The following is a 25,112-nucleotide window of genomic DNA, read 5'->3' as shown; positions in this document are numbered from 1 at the left end:
TGATGGGTCTCTTCATCCAATCACTACAGGCTGCTCTGTAACCTCCTCTTCTCTGTTTTCAGACAGTAGTCTGATAGCTAGGACAAGAGTTAGCACAGAGGAGTGCCCTTACTTCCTGGACTCTGTACAAGCGTATGCTTCAGCTGGGACAAAGATGATGCTGCAGCCAAACAGGACTAAGTTCTGGATGATATGGGGATCCTTAGTGGTCTTTTTTTATAATGTCCAAGTGTAGAACAAAAAGCGGCAGCTCACCATATGTCATTCTGATTATTTATTCATGAAAGTGCAGACGGTGATAAAACACAGACTATCCTCTGCTCACCAGGGGCTGTGACGCTTCAGTGCTGTGTGCAGTGTGTACAGGCAACAGCTGCTTCACACCTGGATTAAAGGGGGGGGGGGTCAAAGGGGGGTAGAGGGCAATGGGCGGAGTTATGGACGAGGCAAAATTTACTTTTGCCTAATGTGGCAAAAATCCAGGCACCAACCCTGCTTATGTAACTTCACTGACCTGCAGAAAAGATCTTAAAAATAGTCATAAATGATGGCAGTGTATATATGGAAATGCCACATGCAACAACAGCAGATACATATGTTTATAGATCATGAATGCAATTTTAATTCAATTCCACCAAGCGTCATCCAGATTGATTTTATATTTATCTGCTCTAAAAAGCCCCATCCACCGAGTAACAAATCCCAGGGGATTGCACAGGGAAACATGTTATCCACTTATGTGTTCACACATTGACGTCTTAGGAGAATATAATAGTGTCCTCCAGTAAGATTTACTGCAAAATTAATTAACAAAGAAGTGCGGAGATTACTCATTATGCACAGAGCTAAACTTTCTACTCGGAATAAGAACAATACAAATGATTTTTCTATCGCAGATGATACCAGGTAGTACATTCCAAGTACTTCTTCCCCTATTCCCTGAAGCCGGGTAATTCTTAGAAACACCAATGGATAGATAAAAGAAAGCATTAATTAGCCACATTGACTATGTTCTTCACTTCGACATACACGGGAGGAGGACACATCCAATGCTGGCCCTGAAACATATTTCATATTCCAGTTTAATCGTCTTCTTCCATTCGTCTCCCCAGCGTGTGGTCCTGTGCAGTGAAGAAAGTCAGACTGTTAAATGATATCCCCACTGCCCTCCATTGATTAACACTGCTCCTCATTCTGAACTCATCCTAGAGTTCTTATATATCTAGAAACATCTACAAGCTGTGAGGTTGGCAGAGTAACTTTCCCTGTCAATAATCCAATAGGTTCACTGAACCAAGATCAGGGCTGCTAAACTGCTTTAATGTTAGAAATATATATATGTATGTGTATATATATATATATATATATATATATATATATATATATATATATATATTATATAAAATGTAATAATAAATTGTAATAAATATATATTATTATTATAAAAAAATTATATATATATATATATATATATATATATATATATATATATATATATATATTGATAAAAAAAAATACTTAAACTTTTTTAATTTACAGTGGGGAAAAGAAATATTTAGTCAGCCACCAACTGTGCAAGTTCTCCCACTTTAAAAGATGAGAGAGGCCTGTAATTTTCATCATAGGTACACCTCAACTATGAGAGACTGAATGGGGGGGGGGAAAGAATACAGGAAATAACATTGTAGGATTTCGAATGAATTAATTGGTAAGTTCCTCGGTAAAATAAGTATTTGGTCACCTACAAAAAAGCAAGATTTCTGGCTCTCATAGACCTGTAACTTCTTCTTTAATGGGGTACTCCGCTGGAAAACATTTTCTTTTAAATCAACTGGTGCCAGAAAGTTAAACAGATTTGTAAATTACTTCTATTAAAAAATCTAAAAGGAGTATTCCAGGATAAAACTTTTTTTTTATATCAACTGGTTCCAGAAAGTTAAACAGATGTGTAAATTACTTCTATTAAAAAATCTTAATCCTTCCAATAATTATCAGCTGCTGAAGTTGAGTTCAACTTTCCTGTCTGGCAACAGTGCTCTCCGCTGACATCTCTGCTTCTCGAGAATAGGTTTGCTATGGTGATATGCTTCTACTCTGGACAGTTCCTGAGAGAGGCGTCATCATAGAGCAACTCAACTTCAGCAGCTCATCAATACTGAAAGGATTAAGATTTTTTTATACAAGTAATTTACAAATCTGTTTAACTTTCTGGAGTCAGTTGAGATATATATATATATATATATATATATGTGGAGGTTAGCTGAAAGTTAACCTAATTTGTGGGAGGAGTCTGGTCTTTATATACCCACCTGATCCACACAGGTGCTGTCGCCAGCATGCAAGATGTCTTTGCACCGGATGCTGTGGTTTTGGCGGGAGGTTTGATTGCATATGTCGCAGAGAGGCACTGTTTGCTAGCCTAACTATGATGCAAGGAATACGGTAATGTGTTAAGGTACCTTTCACACTACAGGCTGTGAAGTAGCTACATCTCGCTCCTACAATATGCAGTAAACATGCAGTAAGCATATGTAGCTGTGCAGGCTCCAGCCCTGGCCTGCTGGCCGTGAGGTAATTTGCATATTTCAGCTTGAGGTTAACTCTTTCCTGCCTCAGTCTCTTAGTGTGCAAAGATCACTCATAGGAGATCACAGCTGTGGCTTATACATATAATTGACTGTAGCAGGAGGATGTGTTTGGCCTACAGAGCAGCACAGGCTGCTGAATCTCCAGGTGTTGGGGGGCCCTCCATATTTTGGTGTTGTTTTGACTGTTCTTACATTTACGAAAGATTACTTTTCCTTCATATGTGACCTGGTGTAAACCAGTTTCATGCTCACAACCGCTCTCCATTCTGTCCCCTCGCTGGAGTCTCTCCTGCTACGTCTCCCCATCTGTACGCTCTTTTACGCTGCAGCCCACGACCAATCTCTATCTCAGACATGTCATCGATTATAGGCCATGTATTAATTGTCATTATACATTGTACTGTTATACATCACCAGTGCATTAATTTACTGTTTGTCAGTTACATGTACACCACGTATACATCCCTTAGTATATACCATGTAAGTTGCCATCAGTATACTGTTATATGTCACCGTGGTTATGTCACTTATCGTAGATACATCATATGTCTCTATTATACTGTTTTATGTTACCATTCTTATAACTTCTATAGTTATAATTACACACACGTAGTCATGTATGGGTTATGTCACCATAGAATATACTGTGCGCCCACCTGCTACGTCAGCAGATGTTTCATAGCTTTTTTGTCACATTTGTCTTGGTTTTTAGTTATGTCACGTTAGGCTTTCATTAATGTATGCAGGTCAGGTTTTTCAAGCTGTCACAACACTCTGACTCTCATGGTTCTCAGGTGTAGTATGTTAGGCTGTTATCATGGCATTGCTTTTATATTTACTCATGTTGGAGGTCAGGTGTGATAGGATGTCCTTGCTGACATTACCACATGGTTCTCCACACTTTCCTTACAGCGTTCTGTGTTTCGTTACCATACACGCCATGTTTTCCTGCATTTATCACGCATACGGTTCACACAAGATAACACGTATTCATTTCAGCCAGGTACTGACATCACTTGGCTTCCTGTGTCACGGCTACATTCTACACAACTACACCACCATGATTGCGTTTCCACTCGGTTGCAACAGCAGGTAACAAGCAAAACCGCGTACTGACATACGTTCCCACACAGTATACCACGCCTACCTTCCACATAGTGTTCCTTGCTGATATCCCACACAGTATACCACGCCTGCGTTCAATAGTGTATTACTCAGGTTCCTACTCGGTGTATGTGCTTATGTTTCCCTAGCGGTGTAACATGTACATCTTCCTTCAATGTGACCTGCATATGTTTCTTACAGTATTGTTTTCATGGCTTGTGGTTACGTTTTTCATGTTCAGCGCTGTCATGCTACTCTTATGTTTCTCATTGAACATGATTCATTCTACCCCATAACATTCACACTACGCAAATATTCCTATAGTAGGCACATTACGCATAAAATTATGTATACCTTTCTGGAGAGGTCACATTGTACATACATGACTGTGACATTTATTCTACAATAGTTCCGGTGGCATGTGTTACCTGAGCTGATACCATGCTTCACGTTATATTGGTTTGCAGTACCAGACGTTGATACCATAGCGTATGTACTGTGCTCGTTTGGTATGGTTGATTTACTGGGCTTTGTGTTAATATAGCCGATGCTGTGTTACATTTCCATAGCTGTCATGTTGTGCATTAATGTCCCTATTGTGGTCATACGGTGCTTATATTACTATAGCTGATAATTTGCATTACATAAGTGTCTATATGCTTTGCGTTAGTGTTAATTAACGTATATACGGTACATTAATGTTACTTGGGGCTCATGTCACTGTAGCAGATATACTGGGCATTTTATATTATTTTAGCTGACATATGGGCCTATGTTCTATTGCTGGTAATTGCGTTTTACTGTGGCTTATATATACTGTGTATTAGTGGTTAATTTAGTTGTTCTGTTGAACATTAATGTTGATCAGGGTTTACACTACTGTAAGCTTATATACAGGGCTTTTTTGTTTTTGTTTTCGGAGATGTTATACGGTGCTTACATTACTCCAAGTGATATATCATTCTTCAACGTTAACGGTTCTCTTCAGTGTCACATACATACGGTTCTCTTCAGTGTCACATACATACGGTTCTCTTCAGTGTCACATACATACGGTTCTCTTCAGTGTCACATACATACGGTTCTCTTCAGTGTCACATACATACGGTTCTCTTCAGTGTCACATACATACGGTTCTCTTCAGTGTCACATACATACGGTTCTCTTCAGAGTCACATACATACGGTTACCTTCAGTGTCACATACATACGGTTACCTGCAGTGTCACATACATACGATTACCTGCAGGGTGACATGCATACATTTCCCTACAGGGTAATACGCATACAGTTCCTTACAGTATACGTTTCATAGTTATTCTCCCATTCTTTTGTTTCAGCTGTCACGTTATATACGCTTGGTTGTTTTACCTCTTAGTGCCATACGTTCAGTGTGGTTGAAGGCTGATTGCTATCGTCAATCCGTAAAGCATCATCTTTATAGCTTAGTTTCTGGTCATTATACACGCCTTGTTATAGCCAGGTTGACCTCACCGTTCCAGGTAAGCTTTAAGTCGTCACTTTACATGCCTTTTGTACGTCACACGCTCCCGTGAGAGAGAAGCCTCATATCGTTGTCATTCCTTTGTATATTATAAATGTTCTCATTTGGGGCAGATTGCATCGTCAATCCACAAGCCTCTTGTTGTCCTTTGTCCGTACGTTACACACGCCCCTGTTAGAGGCAGATAGCTCATGTTATACGGTGCTCACGTTACTTCAAGGGATATACCATGCGTCAACGTTAACGGTTCCCTATAGTGGTACATATATATGGTTCCCTACAGGGTAATACATACACACATACAGTTCCTTACAGTGTACGACTCCTAGTTTATTGTCCCCTTCTGTTGTTTCAGCTCTTTTGTTTCATCTTACTTTATGTACGTTAGGTTGCTTTAAGTCTTAGCGCTATGTGTTCGATGTGGTTGGAGGCTAAATGCTATTGTGAATCCGTAAAGCTTCATTTTTATAGTTTCCTTTTTGGTCATTACATACACCTTGTTACAGCCAGTTTGACCTCGCCATTCCAGGTAAGCTTTAAGTCTTCACTTTACATGCCTTTCATACGTCACACGCTCCCGTGAGAGAGAGACTGCCCGACAATCCTCGAGCCTCATATCGTTGTCATTCCTTTGTACATTAGAAATGTTCTCATTGGGGGCAGATTGTATCATCAATCCACGAGCCTCTTTTGTTTTGTATGTTACATATGCCCTGTTAGAGGCAGATAGCTTATGTTATACGGTGCTTATGTTACTTCAAGTGATATACCATGTTTCAACATTAACGGTTCCCTACTCTAGGTTGTTTTACCGCTTAATGCTATGCATTTGGTGTGGTTGGAGGCTGATTGCTGTCGTCAATCTGTAAAGCTTCATCTTTATAGTTTCCTTTTTGGTCATTACATACGCCTTGTTACAGTCAGTTCGACCTTGCCATTCCAGGTAAGTGTTAAGCTGTCTCTTTGCATGCATTTCGTACGTCACATGTCCCTGGGAGAGAGAGACTGCCTGACAATCCTCGAGCCTTCGTATTGTTGTCATTCCTTTGTACATTACAAACGTTCTTGTTTGGGGCAGATTGTATCATCAATCCACGAGCCTCTTGTCATTTGTTTTTGTACGTTACTTACACCCCTGTTAGAGGCAGATTGCTTGACAATCAACGAGCCTCATGTTGTTTCCGTTTCTATGTTTCATGCGATTTTGTCCGAGGCAGATTGCACTGTCAGTCCACGAGCCTCATGTTGTTTCCGTATCTGCGTTTCATACGATTCTGTCTGAGGCAGTTTCAGTCCACGAGCCTCCTGTTGTTGCCATCTCTATCTTGCTCTTATGTTTGTTACTATGTGTCTGATTGTGGTCTTAGTTGTACACGTCTTAGTGTTAAGTTCTTTGATGTGGGTTCAGCTTGTTCATGTCTTGTGTATCTGTTGGGAAATTTGCCCTTATCGGTCTTTGTAACCTGCTGGCCATGTATATTTTCTTTTGCAATAAGCCTCAGGGAGTAGCAGTAATAATCTTCTTTACACCTGCAAGTATGTGGAGACTACCTTACTGGTACACGAAACCTCAGGTTAAGTATGTTATATACTTTTATGTTTTTTCTATGTGGGTCTGTAGTTGTCACTTTGTGTATGGCATGGTTCAATAGGATTACTTATATGTGTAGCTTGGGACACTTTTCAAATCTTCCTCTTCCGGCACTACCTATCTAAATACCTACTGACGTTTGTGTTTTGGCCACTTTTCTAACCGACTACCTTCTGTCTATCACTTCAACATTTTCTATATTTGACACTTGGGTTACCTCTATCCATGCGCACCCTGGTAGTACCATCCTGGTAGGTGCTATGGGTCTAGTAGTGCCAAGTGGCATATCTAGAAATGTATCTTGGCTTCGGCTTCATAACAGCTGCGCCAGCTTCTGGGTAGGGGCTTCTTTGTCAGTTATCACTTAGATGTTAAGTAAGTTAAGGGCACTGTTATCGCTCTGTTCCATTGACACGTTCCAACCTCCGGCTGTTAACTATAGCATTTTGTCTGTTATCTTGGGTTCATATGACGTAGGTTATGCTTAACCATTAATTCATGTATTACCTAACTGAGGTATTTTTGCCCCCTTCTCTAGGATACCCTTCACGGCCACCCAGGCACACCCCAGGCCTAATTATTCATGCAAGTGGTACCCTACTTACGGTACATATAAGAATCCGACCACAAGTGGAGGTTAGCTGAAAGTTAACCTAATTTGTGGGAGGAGTCTGGTCTTTATATACCCACCTGATCCACACAGGTGCTGTCGCCAGCATGCAAGATGTCCCCACCCTCCCTTCCCCTTTTTTTTCTACAGTCACTCTCAGGGTATCCCCCTTCTCTAGGATACCCTTCACGGCCACCCAGGCACACCCCAGGCCTAATTATTCATGCAAGTGGTACCCTACTTACGGTACATATAAGAATCCGACCACAAATATATATATATCCAATTCGCCTACTGAGGAAGGGGTCGGGTTTTTGCACCCTGAAACGCGTCTAGGCTTACAGTCTGAACGGAGCAATATACAAATGCATTGCCCGAATTCAAGCCGATATTCAACAATTGAAATAAGCTGTCCATTGCACCTACTGCAAGAACTTTAAATCCTTACCGACTGGGCATACAGCAAGATCACTGCCAGCTCCACGAGTGTCCTGTTTTAATGTCAAGGAGAAGGGTCCGACACCAGAACTGGTGTAAACTGCCATTGTGGACCATCCACCTAGGAGTCTCTTGCCGGAACTCCAGTCACAACAGGCTCGGGAGGATCATATTGCCCGCACACCGTTGACTACATCGCAGCACGTCCAGAACATACCATCTTTGGCCAGTCGCAGTACGGGACCAGCTGCCATGGTGATAAAACGCATATCCATTCTTCTATAGTCTATGGGCAGCATAATCTAGACTAACCTAGAGACTGAATTTTTACCTGATTTTTCATTTTACATTCAATTTGCCGGATTAGCAATTTTTTCCGGATTATCGTCATTCATCAACATTATATTGCTAGCACTTTAAAAATAGGCAATTGCTCTATATTATATACCAATCCTGCCATTAGGGCCCAATGGCAGATTATTGTAATATCTAATATTGCTCGCAACAGTACTTATTTTATACATTAATGTTTTTTCTTTAAAATATTTCATTGTATTTTAATACATTTCTATATTTGTTCTAAATCGGCTGTTTCCAATCAATTTCCATTGTGTTCCCAGTAGGGTGATGTTCTTGAGGTGTGGTTCAAGTATTTTTCCATATTATAAATTTTGATTGATGGGGATCTATCTTTTGGCGACATTGACCTCGAACACCTGGTTGTGAGCTGCACACACGTTCTTTTGTTCTGTAATTTACAAACCTGTTTAACTTTCTGGCACTAGTTGATTTAAAAAAAAAAAAGTTTTCCACAGGAGTACCCCTTTAACCCCTTAAGGACCAGGCCCATTTTATTTTAGCATTTTCGTTTTTTTCCTCCTCGCCTTCTAAAAGTTAAAACTATTTTATATTTCCATCCACAGACCCATATTTGGGCTTGTTTTTTGCGTCACCAATTGTACTTTGGAATTACACCACTCATTTTACCATAAAATGTACGGTGCAAACAAACAAATATTATTTATGTGGGGAAATTGAAAAGAAAACCGTAATTTAGCTAATTTTTGAAGGTTTTGTTTTCACACTGTACACTTTCTGGTAAAAACGGCATGCTTTCTTTATTCTGTGGGTCAATACTAGTGTTGCTCACGAATATTCGCAATTCGAATATTATTCGCGAATATCGCATATTCGCGAATTCGCGAATTTCGCGAATATAGCGCTATATATTCGTAATTACTGTTGAGCGGCATAGGCCATATTCGAATTCGTGAATATTCGCGAATATATGGACGAATATTCGTCATATATTCGCGAATATTCGTGATGTGTACTGTGAAGAAAAAAAAAAAAAAAAAAACAATATTCGTAATTACGAATATATAGCGCTATATTCGCGAAATTCGCGAAATTCGCGAATATGCGATATTCGCGAATGATATTTGAATTGCGAATATTCGCGAGCAACACTATTCGTAATTACGAATATTCTTTTTTTTTTTTTTTTGTTTTTTTTTTTCACAGTACACATCACAGTGATCACCCCTCTCTGCTTCCAGCTTGTGAGGTGTAAAGAAGGCTGTAATACTACTGTGTGAGTCTGGCGTGCGAAAATTTGCATACACGAATTTTCGCGTATGTTAATTTTGTATATGCTAATATTCACATATGTTAATTTTCGCATACGCGAATTTGTGCATATGCGAAAATAATACGAGGATATAACGAATATGCGAATATTCGCGAATATATGACGAATATTCGTCCATATATTCGCGAATATTCGCGAATTCGAATATGGCCTATGCCGCTCAACACTAGTCAATACAATTACAATGATAACCATGTTATATGCTTTTCTATAATTGTACCGCTTAAAAAAATTTCAAACCATTTTAACAAAATTAGTATGTTTGAATATTGCCCTATTTTGACCACCTATAATTTTCTAATTTTTCAGTTTATGGCATGGTATGAGGGCTAATTTTTTGCGCCATGATCTGTAGTTTTTATCAGTACCACTTTTGCTTAGGTTTTACTTTTTTATACATTTTTTATAAATTTTTTTGGAATAAAATGTGACAAAAATGTTGCAGCAATTTTGAACTTTTAAAAAAATATTTTTACGTTTACGCCGTTCACCGTACGGGATAATTAACAATATATTTTAATATTTCAGACTTTAAGCAAGCAGCGATACCAAATATGTGTATTAATTTTTTTAATGCTTTTTGGGGGGTAAAATGGGAAAAACTGATGTTTTACTCTCAGACCAGAGCAGAAGACTCCGGGAGACAGAAGGAGCCAGGTGAGGGGACCTCCGGCTGCCATGATGGATGATCGGATCCTCGCGGCAGCGCTGCGGGCGATCCGATCATCTACTCAAAGTACCGCACTGCCACAGATGCCGTGATCTGTATTGATCACGGCATCTGAGGGGTTAATGGCGGACACCCGTGCGATCGCGGATGTCCGCCATTACCGGTGGGTCCCTGGCTGCTGATAGGAGTCGGGACCTGCCGCGCATGACGCGAGCACCGCTCCGGTGCTTGCAATCATGGCGACGCAGAAATGTACACCATGGTGTGATTCGTACCACGGCACCATGATATACATTTATGTCCATTGACGTTAAGGGGTTAAGGACCCGGGTTTTTTCCATTTTTGCACTTTCATTTTTTCCTCCTTACCTTTAAAAATCATAACTCTTTCAATTTTGCACCTAAAAATCCATATGATGGCTTATTTTTTGTGCCACCAATTCTACTTTGTAATGACATCAGTCATTTTACCCAAAAATCTACAGCGAAATGAAAAAAAAAATCATAGTGCTATTGAAGAATTGCCATTTTGTAACTTTTGGGGCCTTCCGTTTCTACACAGTACATTTTTTGGTAAAAATGACACCTGCTCTTTATTTTCTAGGTTCATATGATTAAAATGATACCCTACTTATGCAGGTTTGAGTTTGTTGTACTTCTGAAAAAAATCATAACTTCATTCAGGAAAATTTATACGTTTTAAATTGTCATTTTCTGACCCCTATAACTTTTTTTTCTGCGTAAAGGACGATATGAGGGCTAATTTTTTGCGCCGTGATCTGAAGTTTTTGACGGTACTATTTTTGTATTGATCGGACTTATTGATAGTTTTTTATTCATTTTTTCATGACATAAAAAGTGACCAAAAATATGCATTTTTGGCCTTTGGAATTTTTTTGTGATACCACATATGTTTAATTTAATATTTCTTTACACATTTTTTTTTTTTTAAATGGGAAAAGGTGGGTGATTCAAACTTGTATTAGGGAAGGGGTTAAATGATCTTTATTCACTTTTTGTTTTCACTTATTTTTTTTTTTTTTGCAATGTCATAGCTTCCATAGGGGGCTATAACACTGCACACGCTGATCTTTTACATTGATCAATGGTTTCTCATAGGAAACTATTGATCGATGATTCTGCCGCTTGCCTGGATCTCAGGCACTGTGCAGTCATTCGGCGATCGGACACCAGGAGGCAGGTAAGGGGACCCTCCTCGTGTCCTACAGCTGTTCGGGATGCCGCGATTTTACCACGGCGACCTCAAACAGCCCCCTGAGCTAACCGGCATTAGATTAGTTTCACTTCAGATGCGGCAATCAACTTTGAACGCCGTGTCTAAAGGGTTAATAGAGCGCGGCACCACGATTAGTGTCGTTGTTAGAGGCCAGGCCTGACCCGCTATGATGTGGCCCCGCGTTATAGAACAAGAGCGGACTCAAGACGTACGGGTACATCACAGGTCCTTAAGTGGTTAAAGGGGTACTCCGGTAGAAAACTATTTTTTTAAACACGGTTTTCCCATGGTTTTAGATCCGGTCACAAAACTGGATATGGGTCAAAAATGAGCCGACTGGAGTCACCGTTTGACTCTGGTCGGCTCATTAAAGTGAATGCAGTTCAGCGCTGGTCCGGCTGGGGTATGGGAGAGCCCGGTTTGCCCCTCCCCCAGCTGGATCCCGCACCCGTAGTGTAAAAACGAGATGTGAATGCAGCCTTAGGCAGGCAGAATTCTTGCTAAATGGAATTTAAGCAGTAAGTCAGTATATGCAGCAGACAGTAGGATGTGGTCTAGAAACAAGCCATGTCAGAATCAAAGAGAGCTATCAGAAAATAGAAATTTGAATATAGAACCAAATTGTTTAGACACAGGAAGGTGGGGGAAGGGTCCTTAAAAAGTTTATGGCAAAAGTCAATTGGTGTGGAGCACACAGGACTGGAAAATCTAGGGGAGCCGTGGCTAAATGAGTGTTAGGAATGGAGGCAGTGAGGGGGAGGGGGGATATGGGATAGTGAAGAATACAATTATTAAAATAATATAAATGGCTTCATGGTGTTGGTGTCGAAGAAATTGACTCCACACATCCCCCACTTTCATCGCATCAAACACCTTTGAGAAAAATGGTGTCTCATAAGGCTCAATAATGTTGCACCTTATGATCCAATATAATTGGTTTACTATACAACAGATGATAAATAACTTACACCACCAGTGGGTGTTACATAAGGTAAAAATCAATCTTCCATATAGGAGATATGGAACAACTGAATGAGCTTGTCATCCTTGCAGTTCTGTTGAGGAGGGAAGGCAAATAGGTTCTATTGTTCTAGCAATCTACATGCAGATAGTTGACAGATTTCATAATCTTCACCTGCAGGGAAAGTGTCATTGTATGCAACAGTATAGGCATACAGTAGCCTACATTGCCCATGGACTCAAATGTTTTTTTGTTTATTTTTTCTGGGCGGGGGGGGGGGGGGGGGGATGGATACCGTCAGAGTTGCAAACTGCACAGAAATTCATAGACAGTTGCCCAGATTTATCAATCACTTTAAAACCCTAATTGTCATTTTTCCCCATAGCAAACAATCTCCCATAGCAACCAATCACAGCTCAGCTTTCCTATCTTAGCAAGCTCTTGTAAAGTCAAAGTTGAGCTGTGATTGTTTGCTATGGAAAAAAAATGTACAATTAGGGTTTCAGGCTGATTGATAAATATGGGCCATTATATGCAAATAAGTTACTTTTTTCCAGTGTCCATTAGGAAAAATACATGCGACTGTGGTTTTTAGGCTGTTAGTCCTTCAGAAGGTCATTGCCATTGTACTTATCATCAATTTACATTTCAAAGTGTATGTTTGTATATTAGTATATTGAGCTATAGCCATGTATAACTTAGAATCTTTATGATATTTATAGTTTCTTTTATTTGTTTGTAACAAAACATTTGCTGTATGATAATATAATATGTCCAGTAAAAAATGAATAAAAAAAATTCAGATAGGCAACCCTTAATGCTGCTGTATAAAAGAGTACAGTAAACTACGCTTTTTCTATAAAGTTGATTTCTATGTATACTAATGTATACCAGACTGCTAGTAGTATACATGAAGGCCACGTGAGATGTCTTCTTATGCCTGTGACCATGTCACTGTCTACACATATGCATGGCATACAAATAAGAAATACTGTGAAAATGGTTCCTCTGTTCCTAGGGAAACATATTGAAAAGGTTAAACAGTCAAGGTCATCGTCTGCATAGACCGTTCGTGTTATTGAATTAACATAAAATTATATTGTATAAAGTATGAAACATGAATATTATATGCTAATAGCTTTGCTATGGTCACAGCCTACATTCCAGAAAATACAGAGTGACTACCAAGGTTGACCATGCAAATTTGCATTGTTTATCATGTATAATGTCTATCATGAGACTAAAAATAATGAACTCCTCATACTTCTGACTTATGGACATGAACAGCATTCATCTATATTCTAGAAAAATTACATCAGAAATATTTATTTACATCTCATACCCTTTTTGCGCTTTTTATTTATTTTTTATTATGAGTTTGCATTTATAATCTCCCCATCAATTTATTTATGCTGTTATTCAACTGGAACAACCTTTGTCTTGGGGTGAGGCAAGGATAAAACTCATAAAACTCATTATAAGGATAAAACTCATTATATCATCATGATGTGTTTAATACTAAACACCAACTGTGTAAGAGATACCTATCATACAACGCAGACAGGGCTGAGAAAAAAAAATGTTTTGGTATTGGCAATAAAATTTTTTTATTTTTCAGTGTATTTTAAGATTTCAAAACATTTGGATAGTAAAAAAAAATAATTTAAATCTGAAGTTATTGTCATATAAGGGCTTAAATCAGGTATTGTTTACTCTATTATGGATAGGAAGTATCCCAACTACTACATTCCTTCCCCAACCCCTTTTCCTTCCCAAAAAAAAATCATGCTCAGCTAACACTGAAATAAATGGCCACAAGAGCCTCATTTCTAAAATAAAAAGAATAACATGAACTTAAAGGGGTACTCCCCTGGAAAACTTTTTTTTTTAAATCAACTGGTGCAAGAAAGTTAAACAGATTTGTAAATGACTTCTATTAAAAAAAATCGTAATCCTTCCAATACATTTTATGGGCTGTATACTACATAGGAAATGTTTTTCTTTTTGGATTTCTCTGATGTCACAACCACAGTGCACTCTGCTGATCTCTGCTGTCCATTTTAGGAACTGTCCAGAGCAGCATATGTTTGCTATGGGGATTTTCTCCTGCTCTAGACAGTTCCAAAAATGGACAGAAGAGGTTAGCAGAGAGCACTGTGGTCGTGACATCAGAGAAATCCAAAAAGAAAAGCATTTCTTCTGTAGTATATTAAGATTTTTTAATAGAAGTAATTTACAAATCTGTAAACTTTCTGGCACCAGTTGATTTAAAAAAAAAAAAAAGTTTTCCACGGGAGTACTCCTTTAAGTATGCAATAATCAAGAGTTAACATGTTCAATGTAACATATCACAATCGCTTCTATCTGGCCAACCTACACCACAGCTCAGGCCAGATTGTTATCAAATGCAACTGCAGTAATCCAGAGCAACATGTGAAATAAGAAGAAACAGGAAGAAGAGAAACAACCATGCATAACATAACATGACACAGTATAGAAGAGTGTAACCTAGAGTCCAACAGGCAATGAGGATATAGGTTTGCCCACTCACAAGTACACCAGCTTGAGAAGGGGCCCATGCAAATTCTGCTCTGCAGTATCACCTGGAGTAGGATGAACTTTTAGAATGTCCTCAACCGAACCTCAACACTTTTTAATCTGTGTACGAAGACAGGGTGCCCTGTTCTGGGACAGGGAAGAAGGGCTCCAGGCTTACCCTTACACTGACAGTACTCTGGTCAGTCCAGCTGCAGTTTCTCTTATTGCTTACAGAGGCTGTAGAGGAATAAGTTCTCCATTTCTCCAACTCCCCAAAAGGTCTCTTTCAGCTGCTGCAGAACTTTTGGTGCAGATCCTGGTGGCAAGCTGTATCATCTCTGTTTGTTGGCTCTTTGGAACTGAACAATCTTTAAAATGGCTGCCACCACATGGTTACAAAAACTCCACCTTCCAGCTTTAGTCACTGCTTAGTTTATTTGTTTGTGTAGTCCACCATCTACTGGACACTTCAGGTAATGTAGGGTAATGCAACATCAATCCCAGGGATTATATTTAGTTGCTATGGATACAAAGATAATCCTACTATAAGACAGTGAGGTGGCCCGGCACAAGCTGTACTAGCTACCACCCTGAGACTTGTTGTGAGATATTAAAAGCATTGCTGGGCAGTAAAATGTGTCTTTCAGGTGCTGAAGGTCTAAGTAACTGTGTTTTCTACATTGCATATGTATTTTTCTAAACCGTTCTGTGATAACATGCATACACTTCTGCATGCAGAGGTTTAATTCTTGCAAAATTTACCTTGTTGGACTCCTAGCCCAATAATGCAGGATTTTTCCAACTCCACTTGTCTGGGAATGGAGGTAAATCTAATTCTTTCTAGTCAGTCAGAGTCTTGATCTAGGCAAGAGAACATGTTAGTTCCCCACCTTCTGTCAGGCTTCACCTTCCTGAGGGTACTACAAGTCAGTGAGCCTAGGTATTGCTAATGTCAGGCATAACAAAAAATAGGCCAACATGTCACTAATTCTGTCTTGAATTCTGTTCAGGCATGTGTCTAGCAACCCGCTGTATCGTATAAGAATCCTTGTTCAGTTAGCTGAAGTAATTAGGACATTAAAGGAGTTATGCTGGCTTCACATCGTGGTTTTAGGTCCAGTGGAAAACCGCATAAGGGGCAAAAATGAGCCGACTGGAGTCAGCATTTCACTTCGGTCGGCTCATTGAAATGAATTACATATGGGCAGCATACGGCAGGGATACGGGAGAACCTGGTTTTAGCTCCCCCCAGCCGTATGCGGTCCCGTATGGCTAAAAACTCAATGTGAACTAAGCCCTAAGCCTTATCCAGGAACAGAACCACAGCATCACCCCTGTCCTGAGGTTATGTGTGGTATTACAACTTTGCTTCATTCACGTCAATGGAACTGAGCCATTTTGGAAAGAAAGCTGAGAAAGAGCACAGAGGAACTACTAATCCCAGAAAGGCTTCACAAATCTGATAGAAAGAAAGTTGAGCAAATCATGAGAAGTAGGCTGACCTCAGACAGTGACCTCCTTTCACCTCCCTCCGTTACTGTGTCCAGTTGGTACACTACAGATCCCAGCAGTGTCACTGCAGAATGAGCTCATTAAAGCTATCAGATTGCATTACAAAGAAAGCTGAGCAAAGCAGTGTGCTGACCTGATTTTTAACATAAAAGTGTTTATAGTGAACATGGACTACGCATTCCAGGCCATGTGTATTTTTTGCATCAGACATATAAGCGTGGCGTTATCATCGCATTTAGAGATTTTTTTTTGCTTATTCCAGGCGCACAAAATGTTGCACGTGCGCCTAAGGACTTTTTTGTAACTTTTGTGGGTATGCATAAAGTAGCAAACAGCCTTACGTAAGTAACTTTTTGATTTCACTTTGCAGTAGTTGAAAATTTATGAATAGAGATGAGCGAATCGAAGCTGACGAATCCGAATTCGTTACGAATTTCATGAAAAATTCGATTCACAATGAATGCGAATATCGCCGCTATTCTATAGGTCAAATTGCTTCAGTATACTCCATTCAGTGCGGTCTAGGCTCCAGGGCCTCTAAAATGGTGGATCCACATGAGAGGACATGGGGCAAGGAATTCTGGGAAGGCGGGAAGGTGGGTAGGTGGGACGACCCTGAATCACATGCAGGATGCAGCCTATCAGCAGCCAGTCACCCCTGTGATGTCACAGCCCTATATATTCAGCAGCCATATTGCAGCCAGTCACTTCATTCATTATATTGCAGATTAATAAGACAGACAGCCTATGTGTGTGCGTTACACTGAAAAGCTTTTTCCAGCAGCGTTTCACCTTCTAGTCACATCAGCGTTCTGGTGGACAGAGAGCAGTGCTTTTTTCCAGTGAAAAGGATTTTTACTGCAGCCATTAACCTCCCAGTCACTTTCTACAGCATTGTATTACAGAGAGGGGCAGATAGCTGTGTGTTGCCTCATACATTTCAACAAGCTGCCTCAACTTCATCAACGTTAGCAGAGGAGGCAGGAATAATTTTTAGCGCAATTCTGTGTCTTCATTCCACAACAAATCATCTGCTGGTTGTACTAGTCTGTAGACGGTATAATACCCAGCAGTCCATTGCTAATAGTCTTTGACAGAGTGAAATTTATTGTTTAGTACACATATTTTTATCGCTGCAGCACTATTGTGTTCTGCTGGTATTGTGCAAAAATATTTTTTTAAAGCGTACTGGACCGCATTTTTCTGCCCTCATAAGTGCATACCACATATGTAAATCTAAGTAGTGTACTATTTTGTACTTGTTAATCTGTCAAGGGTTTACATACTGTGAAAGTCCAGACAAAAGTAATCACCGGCTGGTGTTTTACTCCAATATGTTTTTTTAAGCGTACTGTAGCACATTTTTCTGCCCTCATAAGTGCATACTACATACCTACATCCAGGTAGTGTACTATTTTGCACCTGTTAATCCGTCAAAGGCCTAGATACTTTGAAAGTCCAGGCAAAAGTAATGATCGGCTGGTGTTTTACTTCAATGCGTTTTTTAAGTGTACTGTAGCACATTTTTCTGCCCTCATAAGTGCATACCACATACATACATCTAAGTAGTCTACTATTTTGTACCTGTTAATCTGTCAAGGGCCTAGATACTGTGAAAGGCCAGGAAAAAGTACTCACCGGCTGGTGTTTTACTTCAATAAGTTTTTTTTAAGCGTACTGTAGTGCATTTTTCTGCCCTCATAAGGGCATACTACATACATACATCTAACTAGTGTACTATTTTGTACCTGTTAATCTATCAAGGGCCTAGATACTGTGAAAGGCCAGACAAAAGTAATCACCAGCTGCTGTTCTAGACAAATACTGTCTTAAGCATAGTGAAGCATATTGTACTCCCCTCATATACGCAATAGGTATGTCAGGCAGAGTAATGCCAGGACATGCACAGAGGAGTAGCAGAGGCCTAAATTCATTAAGCACAGGTCGCAGTAGAGTAGGGGCGTGTGGCAGCCGGAGTCGCAGCAAGAGGTCTGAGCTCCCAAGGGCAGCTATCAGTGTCTCGACCAGCAACCCAGCAGCCATGATTGATCAGTTCACTCGGTGATACACTTCATCCCAAGTGACATCCGACACCCCCAGTCAACAGTCGGTGGCTTCCTCAGACTCAATCCTCAATTGGCATTGCCCTCATGCTGCTGCTGCCACCTCCAGGCTCTGTCATTGTGCTGCTCTATGGTCTCCTCATGCTAATGCTACCACCTCCAGGCTCTGTCATTGTGCCACCATATGGTCTCCTCATGCTGATGCTGCCACCTCCACTCTCTGTCATAGTGCCACCATATGGTCTCCTCATGCTGATGCTGCCATCTCCAGGCTCTCTAATTTTGCTGCTCTATGGTCTCCTCATGCTGATGCTTCCACCTCCAGGCTCACTCATTGTGCTGCTCTATGGTCTCCTCATGCTGTTGCTACCGCCTACATGCTCTGTCATTGTGCCACCATATGGCCTCCTCATGCTGATGCTACAACCTCCAGGCTCTGTCATTGTGCCGCCATATGGTCTCCTCATGTTGATGCTGCCACCTCCAGGCTCTCTAATTGTGCTGCTCTATGGTCTTCTCATGCTAATGCTGCCACCTCCAGGGTCTCTAATTGTACTGCTCTGTGTTCTCCTCATGCTGATGCTGCCACCTCATGGCTCTCTCATTGTGCTGCCATGGATACTGCAAAACATAATTAAGGTGCTAGTCCCCAGTTTCAGAAATTCATCTGCATTAGACCACAAGTAAGTATTGAGGATATGCATTACGTAAAGCATAACTTTTCTTAGAATAAAATATATGGACCTCACATTTTTTTTTTAAATCTACAAAAGGAAAGGTGTCCAAAAAACACCATATTCCACCAATACCACCAAGTATTTATGCGATGCAAAGACCTCTAAAAGGTGGGAGGGAACAACGTATGGTCCATTGTAACAGGTGTGGGTAAAACCTTCCACTGTAAGGCCCTACTATTGTACTATTAATTCCCTTCTTGTCAAGTGTTACTCATCCTAAAAAGGGCAGCCCCACACAGGAACCTCTCCCTATTTCCAACTAAAAACCATGGGAAATGGCAGTGTTTTTAGTTGGAAATAGGGAGAGGTTCCTGTGTGGGGCCGCCTTTTTTGGGATTAGTAACACTTGCCAATAAGGGAATTAATAGTGAACAAAACTTACCCACACCTGTTACAATGGACCATATGTTGTTACCTTCCACTTTTTACAGGTCTTTGCATCGCATAAATACTTGGTGGTATTGGTGGCACATGGTGTTTTTTGCACACCTTTCCTTTTGTTAGATAAAAAAAAAACATTTACGTTTTACGTAATGCATATCATCAATACTTGTGCACACCAATACTTTGACAAAAAAGACAGTTTTCTTCTGCCTACCTGCCTCAGTTACTATTCTGATCCTTTCACCCACCAGATGCCACACATCTGATGCCAAGTTCTCCTTCTTTCATCCACCGTTGTCATCGGGTACTGGTATTGCCACCAACTGCACCACTCTGTCCCCGGGTCACTTTCAGGACTCCTGACGCTGCTGCTGCCACTTCCAGGCTGTCTCATTCAGCCACTATATGGTCTTCATGCTTCAGCCACCTCCAGGCTGTGCCATTCAGCCACTATATGGTCTCCTCATGCTTCATATAATAGGTAAATAGTAAACCTAGGATGCATTGGGGTATATGTGGGAATATATGGGGGCTCAACCCATTCAAAGCAGTATCCAAAATAGAAAAGGATTCACACTAGACAGGTATGTACCTTTTAAAATTGCTTTAGTGAATTCTTAGTAATTCGTACAAAACATGCTCCACTTTTTTCAAATGCATTAGTTACAAATAGACTTGAGAAAGGGGGGCGTATCCTCCGAAACATCGGAAGTGTCCGGCATACACACTCACCTGTTTTCCCCTTCGTGAGAGGAAGGAGGATCCACTCCGCTATGCCCGTGCTAGGGTAAAGATAGATCGGCAGCTGGATCAGGAGATGTCGGACGTTCTTTTGTGAGCACTTGGGGTAAAATACTATTTGTAACGAATGCATTTGAAAAAAGTGGAGCATGCTCCGAGTTTTGTACAAATTACTAAGAATTCACTAAAGCATTTTAAAAAAGTACATACCTGTCTAGTGTGGATCCTTTTCTATTTTGGATACTCCTTATGCTTCAGCCACCTCCAGGCCTCCAGGCTGTGCCATTCAGCCACTATGTGGTCTCCTCATGCTTCACCATCTCCAGGCTGAGCCATTCAGCCACTATATGTTCTACTCATGCTGCCGCCAACTCCAGGCTGTGCAATTCAGCCACTATACGGTCTCCTCATGCTTCACCACCTCCACGCTGTGCCATTCAGCCACAATATGGTCTCCTCTCGCTTCAGCCACCTCCAGGCTGAGCCATTCAGCCACTATATGTTCTACTCATGCTGCTGCCAACTCCAGCCATGGTATGGTCTCCTCATGCTTTAGACACCTCCAGGCTGTGCCTTTAAGCCACTAAATGGTCTCCTCATGCTTCAGCCACCTCCAGGCTGTGCCATTCAGACACTATATGGTCTCCTAATGCTTCAGCCACCTCCAGGCTGTGCCATTCAGACACTATATGGTCGCCACAAACTCCAGACGGTACCAATCAGCCACTATATGTTCTACTCAAGCTGCCGCCAACTCCAAGCTGATCTATTCAGCCCCTATATGGTCTCCTCATGCTTCAGCCAACTCCAGACTGTGCCATTCAGCCACTATATGGTCTCCTCAAGCTTCAGACACCACCAGGCTGTGCCATTCAGACCATTCAGACACTGTATGGTCTCCTCATGCTTCACCACATCCAGGCTGTGCCATTCAGCCACTATATGTCAACTTTTAATTGTAGGGATTCTGAAGCCCTATTGTCTACTCATGCTGCCGCCAGCTCCAGGCTGTGCCATTCAGCCACTATATGGTTTACTGATGCTGCTGGGCCTCGGACATTACCTGAAAATATTTTATGCTCGCACAAGCTACCATAAATCTTCAATTTTAATTTTAAAATGAATCTTTTAATCTCAGGGATTGTGAAGCCCTATTGTCTATTCATGCTGCCTCCAGCTCCAGGCTGTGCCATTCAGCCACTATATGGTTTATTGATGCTGCTGGGCCTTGGACATTATTTAAAAATATTTTATGGTATCACTACTATCTACCATAAATGTTCTATTTCAATTTTAAAATTCATCTTTTAATCTTAGAGATTGTAAAGCCCTATTGTCTGCTCATGCTGCCGTCAGCTCCAGGCTGTGTCATTGTGCCACCATGTGGCCTCCTTATGCTGTTGCCACCTTAAATTAAACTTTTAAAATGTTAATATATCTAAAATCTTCAATATAAAATTTTAAAAATATCTTTAATATTCTCTATTGTAAAGCCCTATGGTCTTGTCAGGCTGTTGCCACCTCCAGACTGGGTCGTTCTACCACTATATGGTCTCCTCGTGCTGCCACCAATTCCAGGCTGCGTCATTCTGCAAGATTATGGTCTCCTCATGCTGCTGCCACTTCAAGGCTCTGTCATTGTGCCACCATGTGACTCCTTGTTAGACTGGGTTTTGTGGTCATACAGTATTAGTTCACGTTAAACACCGGGACAATAAACTTGGAAATCTAATATAAATCTTAAATTTAAATTTAAAAAAATCGATGTAATCTTTTCAAGACTGAGGCCCTATGGTTGTCTACATCATATTATCTGTGGAATTATGACAAGAATCCAATGGAACAGCTTGGAGCCATAACAATGAACCATAGCTGATTGAATGAATCATTCGCTGAGAGGCAGGGGTTGGAACAAGTTGCATCTTAATAAATTTAAATTAAATTAAATTAAAATTACATTAAAAATCTCTTTATTCTCTTCAATTTTGACAATATATGGTCTCCCTGCTGCCACATCGACACTCTGCAGCAGTGATTCTAATAGCAATGCCTGTAATCAGCAAGTCACACTGAATAACAGAATTATTTCACTAATGCAGCATACTCCCTATGCGTGTTAGGACAAGGCAAAGTGCTCTACACCCCTATTGAGGCTCTCTGTAGGCCACAAATAGCCGTTTTTAATAGCGAATTTAAAACCGCAAATAAATTCGGTCCAAAACTAATTTTTTCGGAAAATTCAGGAAATCGGCCAAATAAAATTTTTTTAAAGTTCGTTCATCTCTATTTATGAAGTACGAATGTTGCATGTAGGCATAAAAAGGTTGCAAATCTCACCAAAATGTCGCAAGTGAAAGGCAGCCCAGACCTGGCTTACAAAACTGCCTTTAAAAAGCACTTTTTTTTTAAGTCTCTCAAAAAGTCACAACTGCAATTTTTCGTGAAGAAAACTTGCAGAGGAGGAAACATACAAAATGGTATACAGAGGTCATTTATTATTTGTGCACCAAATTTATCAATTCCCCTTGATAGTATGATAAATGTGCTGAACATAGCAAAACCGAAGCAAAAAAATGGCTGCAAAACCCACTTTTCAAATATGATAAATGATAAATCCCCTCAATAGTGTTTCTACCTTTGTTTAACATAAATAGGCATTGAAAGCATTGAGAGTGAATGCAGAATTTTCCAGAGGAAAAGTTGCTGAGTTTCCCATAGCAACCAATCAGATTGCTTCTTTTACTTTTCAAAAATGAAAGAAGCTGTCATGTCTGTATTGGCCTGTGTTCACACACAGCTATTGGTTTGGTTGTGTGTGAACAGTTTTATGTTCCCTGGTCAGGGAATAGTTAACAGTCTTTTGCTTGCTAGCCAATAGTTCCTTGGGTGTGTCTATTTAAAATCTGCCCAGTCTAGCCTCTGGGCTGGTGATTGACTTCATTATATCCTCACTTGCTAAGATGCTGGACATGCTGCATGGAGCTCTTAATGAAACACTCTTTGTTTGAGCTTTAATCTTTTATCTCTGTCTTAGCATGCACTTTGTATTTTCTGGTTTTAGCCATGGTTAGGTGGCATGCTTATAGTGGGTTTTAATCTGTGTTTGTATGGTCAGTTTTAGGATTTGTATATACTTTCTGCTATGTGTCTGTTCACACTGTTTTCTCTTGTATCCGTTTAAATGAAGTTCTGTGTTTTATATTTATGTTTTCCTACTGGGCCAGCATCCTGTCCACACTGGTGAGTGTGGCCCTGGCCAGTAGTCTATTTGGAATTATTATTATTTCTCCTCCTTTAGTGGAGTGGAGTTTCCTGTTTGTGTGTCCAGTGTGAACAGTGTCCTCTGTTAGATCCCTGTTACCACTCCATGGGGACTCTGTGTCTACTGGAGGTGTTCGGAGGGATTGCTATTCCTGTCTTGTGCTCAGTGTGAACAGTGTTTTATATTATATCTTGTGTATTTAGGCATCCCTGTTACTTGTCCATGGGGACTCAGAGGGTATTGTTATTCCTGCATCTACTGGAGGTGTTCTGAAGGGATTGCGATTATGCCTGTCTTGTTTTCAGTGTGAACAGTGTTCTATAAATATATGCTGTGTATTGAGGCATCCCTGTTACCTGTTCATGGGGACTCCGTGTCTACTAAAGGTATTATATGGGATTGCGAATATTCCTGTTTAGCGATAGATCCTGTTTACCTGTCCATGGGGACTAAAGGTATTGTTATTCTTGTGTTTACCAGATGTTTTTCTAGGGGATTAAGCTTATTCCTGTTTTGTTCTGGAGTGTGTTCAGACTTATCCGTTTTCCTGTCTGGTGTTTTGAGCTCTATGGGGGAGATTTATCAAAACCTCTGCAGAGGAAAAATTGCCCAGTTGCCCCTAGCAACCAATCAGATCGCTCCTTTCATTTTTCATAGGCCTTGTTAAAAATGAAAGAAGTGATCTGATTGGTTGCTATGGGCAACTGGACAACTATTCCTCTGCACAGGTTTTGATAAATCTCCCCTTATATGTTTATTATTTCTTTATTCAGAAATTTTGAGTTCTGTTCTTGACCGCTTATCTAAAGTGTCCTCTTTTCATGACAATTGAGTCCTCTGTTCATGTCCGCTGATATAGTGTCCTCTGTACTAACTCTCTAATCTGTGTCCTCTAAACTTTATACTATAGAGTTTTACGCTCCTGTTATGTTTCTGGTTTGTGACCGACTATTTATAAGTATGTGTTTTATTAGGCCCCTGGGAGGGACTGGCGCCCAGTTGTCGATCCACCATTTAGGGTGGATGGGCAAGTAGGCAGGGAGAGCGGTTTTAGGGTCAGTTTAGGGCTCACGCTCCCTGTTCCCCGGTCAGTCCCTGACAGAAGCTATCTGATTGGTACCTATGGACAACTTTTCCACTGGACAGGTTTTGATAAATCTCCCCCATAGTGTTAGTCAAGTGGCAGAGAAACCGCCAATTACCTTAACTAAGTAGTGAGTCCCAAAACATAAATTTACCTCCACATTTTTTTTTTTTATAAAAAAGTCTCTTAAAGGAATGGTTGACAAAGAAGGGGAAGAGGAAGATAAACCACCCTGCTCTGTCCTCTGCATATGCATATTGATGGCAGTAGTAGCTCTGTGGACACCACATACTTGCCGAAGCCCAGTACATATAGCAGCAGCCAGGTATGTGATGGTAGTAGCAGCAGCAGCATCAGCAAGGAAAAATTGTCACTGTCCTCCAGTGGTTGTGTGGTTTCGAAGGATAATAAGGCCCTTGTGGACTGGTTTACAGATAC

General features: G+C 40.5%; 1 long non-coding RNA gene across 1 annotated transcript in view; it reads right to left on the bottom strand.

Moving 5' to 3' along the window:
• Window positions 1-306: 306 nt before the first annotated feature.
• The window catches only part of LOC130276797 (uncharacterized), a 129,245-nt gene continuing 104,439 nt past the window's right edge, over window positions 307-25,112 (bottom strand). The window contains exon 4 of the long non-coding RNA XR_008845248.1: window positions 307-1,121. This is a non-coding gene — a long non-coding RNA (uncharacterized LOC130276797). The remainder of the gene's footprint in view (window positions 1,122-25,112) is intronic.

Source organism: Hyla sarda, chromosome 6 (genome assembly GCF_029499605.1).
Source record: "Hyla sarda isolate aHylSar1 chromosome 6, aHylSar1.hap1, whole genome shotgun sequence".
NCBI classification, from domain to species: Eukaryota; Metazoa; Chordata; class Amphibia; order Anura; family Hylidae; genus Hyla; species Hyla sarda.
This window is presented reverse-complemented; position numbering and strand designations above follow the sequence as displayed.